Source organism: Giraffa tippelskirchi, chromosome 6 (assembly GCF_054371585.1).
Source record: "Giraffa tippelskirchi isolate mGirTip1 chromosome 6, T2T-mGirTip1v1.2.pri, whole genome shotgun sequence".
In the NCBI taxonomy this organism is placed as follows: domain Eukaryota; kingdom Metazoa; phylum Chordata; class Mammalia; order Artiodactyla; family Giraffidae; genus Giraffa; species Giraffa tippelskirchi.
Genome location: NC_137280.1, coordinates 8,530,548 through 8,535,691, shown reverse-complemented (window position 1 = coordinate 8,535,691; position 5,144 = coordinate 8,530,548). Strand labels below are relative to the sequence as shown.

Here is a 5,144-nt window from a genome sequence, read left to right as displayed (position 1 = left end):
AGTATTATTTTACTAAAAGAACAGTGACATTTTTCTTTTGTACCTTATTCTGGTAGAATCATGACTCATGGAATGGAAAGCTTTCTTTGGTCCTCTTACCATGCTCTCCTAACCTCAACTGTATCACTCAAAGTGAACCCTCAAGGTATTTTTACTTCATTTTTTTTCTCTTTTCTAAGCAGACAAGAACGTCCCAAACTGTTCATTAGGCAGGAATTTTACAAACACTACTTGTATTAGCAGTAGTGGTGAAGTTGAGAGTATTGCAACTTCTCCAAGCTGCACGGCGAGAACCACCAGCAGTGTGGCGGAATCTGCGGCCCCTGCCTAGGCCGCGGCTCTTTCTGCCTGCAGATGTCAGCCTCCACACCTCCCTGTGTTTGTGGACTGGTTTGGTGATCCACTGGATGCCAAGGTTTCTTCTGATAGATTTATGGAATGGATCAATGAGGATGACCTCATAGAAGTTTTATCTAGAATCTTCACCAACCCAGAAGGAATTCAGGACCCTCAGGGCCCCATGGTGGCATCCAGCAGGCTCTTCGCAACCGACTGAAGGCTTCAAGCAAACCTGAGCTGGTTGATACCATGGTGGACAGGCTTGCCATAGCTGGCACCCTTAGGACCTGGGCATTTGGGGCCACTGCAGTGCACACCAATCGATATATGATATAACCTTCCTTGGACATTAGTTTGCCAACAAAAGTCTGTCTAGTCAAGGCTATGGTTTTTCCAGTGGTCGTGTATGGATGTGAGAGTTGGACTATAAAGAAAGCTGAGCACTGAAGAACTGATGCTTTTGAACTGTGGTGTTGGAGAAGACTCTTGAGAGTCCCTTGGACTGCAAGGAGATCCAACCAGTCCATCCTAAACGAAATCAGTCCTGAATATTCATTGGAAGGACTGAAGCTGAAGCTGAAACTCCGATACTTTGGCCACCTGATGCAAAGAGCTGACTCATTAGAAAAGACCCTGATGCTGGGAAAGATTGAAGGCGGGAGGAGAAGAAGGGGACGACAGAGGATAAGATGGTTGGATGGCATCACTGTGTCAATGGACATGAGTTTGAGTAAGCTCCGGGAGTTGGCAATGGACAGGGAAGCCTGGTGTGCTGCAGTCCATGGGGTCACAAAGAGTCAGACATGACTGAGCGACTGAACTGCACTCAGCTGGACTTGTACTGCAGCCTGTGGGCCTTGCCAGGCAGGGTAGGGCAGGGGGCCCCGGGTAGCGCCGAGAGCTGGTGGTACTGCCAGCAGCACACCCTGAGCAAAACGCACCTCACCTCCGACTGCTTCTTCCCCCCTGGCTCCTGGCTGTGCTCATGTGCGCCCATCTCAGCTTACCAGACCGCTGCATCCAGACGAAAAGGCAGTATCTTTACTTCTAAACAGTAAATTTTTGGGAAACTGTGATGCCATTTGTTGGAATGATATATTTTTTTCTTGCCACCACTGCAGATTCAATGATAATTACTTTTACTCTTTTTAAATTTTAATTTCTTGAGGTTTTAAAATAACATTTCATGAGGATGGTATTCTATTTCTACTTCTGTATACTCTACCGTGTCTTCACCCCCCAACATTTAGTTCCCATTCCTCTCCATACAGTTGATCCCCTTTACCATTTTGCCTTCACCCCCTGCCCTTTCCCCTCTGATAACCACTAGTCTGTTCTCGGTATCTAGGTGGTTTTTTTTTTTTTTTTTAGTTTTTTTTTATATTCCACAGATGAGTGAGATCATATGGTATTTGTTTTTCTCCTTCTGACTTATTTCACTTTGCGTAATACCTTCCAGGTTTATCCACATTCCTGTAAATGGCAAAATTTTATTCTTCTTTATGGCTGAGTAGTACTCCATTGTGTGTGTGTGTGTGTGTGTGTGTGTGTGTGTGTACACACTTACACTACATTGTCTTTATCCGTTCATCTGTTGATGAACACCTAAATTGTTTCAGTTTCTTGGCTATTGTAAATATTGCTGAAATGGACATGGGAGTGCAGTGAATGTGGGGTGCAGATTAGGATTCACAGTCTTTAGATAAATACCCCAGAGTAGAAAAGTTCAATCATACAGTAGTTCTAGTCTTAAATTTTTGAGAAATCGCTGTACTGTCTTCTATAGCAGCTGTACCAATTTACAGCCCCACTAACAGAGTATGAGGCTTCCCTTTTATCTACATCCTTGCCAACACTAGTTCCTTCTTAACTTTTTTGATAACAACCATTCTAACATTATGAGGTAATATCTAATGGTGGTTTTGATTTGCGTTTCCATAATAATTAGTGATGCCGAACATCTTTACATGTGCCATATGTACATCTTCTTTGGAAATATGTCACCTCCTTTGCCCATTTTTAAATTAGGTTTGTTTCAGTTGTTGAGTTGTATAAGTTCTTTATATGTTTTGGATATTAACCCTTCAACAGATATGTAATTTGCAACTATACTCTCCCATTTGGTAGGTTGTCTTCTCACTTCATTGATGGCTTCCTTCGCTACACAGTTTTTTTAGTTTGATGTAACCCCATTTGTCTATTTTTGGTTTTGTTTATCTTGCCTGAGGAGACTTATCTAGAGCATACTGACTATGTTTTCTTCTAAGAGTTTTATTATTTCAGTTCTAAATTCAAGTCTTTAATCCATTTTGTTATCACATTTACTCCCTTTAAAAAGTTTTTATTGGAGTATAGTTGATTTACAATGTTGTGTTATTTTCTGCTGGACAGCAAAGTGAATCAGTTATACAGATATCCTTTTTTTTTTTTTAGAATCTTTCCCCGTGAGGTCATTACTGTAGAAGTAGAGTTCTCCATGCTATACAGTAGGTCCTTATTAGCTATCTATTTTATATATCATAGTGTAAATATGTCAATCCCAAGCCTCTAATTTATCCATCCTTCCACTTCCTTCCCCCTCACAACCATAATATTTGCTCTTGATTGTAGCTTTGAGAATAAAGCATTTCTTACAGGAAAGAACTGTAAGAAGTTATTTGCACAATTTAAAAATGATGATTCTCAGCCTTTATTTGCAATTCATCAATTACTTAATCAGGTTTTCCCTGATTTTCCTAAAGATAAGAAGCTGTGTCTCATTATCTTGTTAGAAACTTATACCTCACCCCTGGAAGTCCTGAACTAATTAATAAGTCTGAACTGTGGTCTAGTGATCCTTCTGACCAGACAAATTTGGGAAACAGGTATCTGGTTACTATTACATCACAGAAAAGCCAAGCCAATTAACAATTAAAACAGCCTTATAAATCACTAAATATAGTAGAAAATGATACTGACCTTACATATTATTTTAATAGTAGAAAAAATTTTCAACTTGAATAAAACTTTGTTGCACATAAATATCCAACTGAAGAATTAAGGCAATTGTTTTTATTTTTTTTTTATTTTTTATTTTTTTTGGCAATTGTTTTTATAATTTAAGCCATCCCATCTCCCTGTCCACCCCCTCCAACTCATTAACATATAAATATATTCTTAAACTATTTGTTTGTTTAGGAATATGGAAAAGGTGGTATTAAGGTGACTGGTGAACAATGATGAGAAGAACTTCTTTAAATAATTTAATTGAATATTTTTATGTCATCTGTGTGCACATGGAATTTTGGGGCTCTCTGAAAATATGTACATTTCAGATATTTGCAATTAGTATTTTTGCATGTTAAATTAAGAAAGGTTTGCACGTATTTCTAAGATAGTGTGGAAAAACTAATATAGCTATACCAACTTTTAGCTATAGTAATAACTAATCAATTATATCTATTTTAAGATGTGAGTTTATTATAAAGTCTGCTATAGTATTGACAGACATGCTCCCCCCAAAATTTAGAAGTGTTAACTTGCAGTATCCATTTCAGTATCCACCTATGTCAGACATTTTTACTTATATGCAAAATGAGAGGCAAACTCAACTGAGGTAGTTTCTCCACCAACTTATTTATATACGAATTAGTTTGAAATACTACTTAACTATCTGGGTAACATTGGTTTACTTCAAATATTGTCAGAAAGAAGTTAGAGAGTCTTTTCACTTATTCAAGTTCCTACAAACAAATTTCAAGTATGTCTAATAACTTGGATATGGCTAGAAAAATTGTATTTTATTTTATTTCCCTTAGAAAAGTTATACTGGTTTTGCAGCATATATGTATATATATGCATATACTTTTATATGTATATGCATAAAGTATGGATTTCCCTGGTGGCTCAGACAGTAAAGAATCTGCCTGCAATGAAGGACACTTGAGTTCAATTCGTGAGTTGGGAAGATCCCCTGGAGAAGGGAATGGCTACTCACTCCAGTAGTCTTGCCTGGAGAATTCCACAGACAGAGGAGCCTAGCGGACTACAGTCCATGGGGCCACAAAGAGTAGGACACGACTGAGCAACTAACAGTTCACTTTCATATATAATGTATAGACGTTTTAAAAAGTGAAAGAGTTAATTTAGATAATTTGAAATGACTGTGTTAATATGAGCTTGAGATTTGTTTTCAAAAACAAATTTATGTCAGTAGAAAAACTTTGGACATTGTGACCAAATGGTCAAAGGAGTGAGAAACATCAGGCTAGGATATCATTTTACTATTATTGGAGCCATGCAGCCTTAGGATATAGGCAGTATTGACAAAGATGCAAGAACTGGTCAACTTTATTTAAAGTTAGATGGTTATTTAAAGTTATTTAAAGTTAGATGGTGTGGACTTTTACTAACTTTAGTGGTCAAGTAAATGAAATTCTAGGTCAAGTAATCTAGCCAGTGTGGGTCAGGGTTCAGATTTTTTTGAAGAGATAAAAGAAGCTGATGGCATAAAAGGGTTGTAGGTCACACGATCGACTTCTTTTAAGTAACAGAGTCACTGCCATAGCTATTATAAATAGATTTCAGTGTGTTCCTGCAAGGTCATGACTGAAACACAATTAGTGCTTGAGTTGAAATCTCTGCTTGTTATGCTACTGTATGCATTTGAAGTAATGTCCCTTTCAATTGCTTAGGATGACAAAGTTGCTTTCCTAGTTTGTTATTGACTTCATTCCTGGAAAATTTTAGAATTAAGTGTAGAAGTCTTTAAGAGACTGATACACATTTTTTATTTCTTTGCTTCGTTCAGTTCTTCCTCAGTTATT

At 37.7% G+C, this 5,144-nt stretch overlaps 1 pseudogene; it reads right to left on the bottom strand.

Annotated features, from left to right (window-relative positions):
* Positions 1-205: 205 nt before the first annotated feature.
* Positions 206-1,336, bottom strand: LOC145509432 (large ribosomal subunit protein eL15 pseudogene; annotated as a pseudogene).
* Between the last annotated feature and the right edge of the window lie 3,808 nt (positions 1,337-5,144).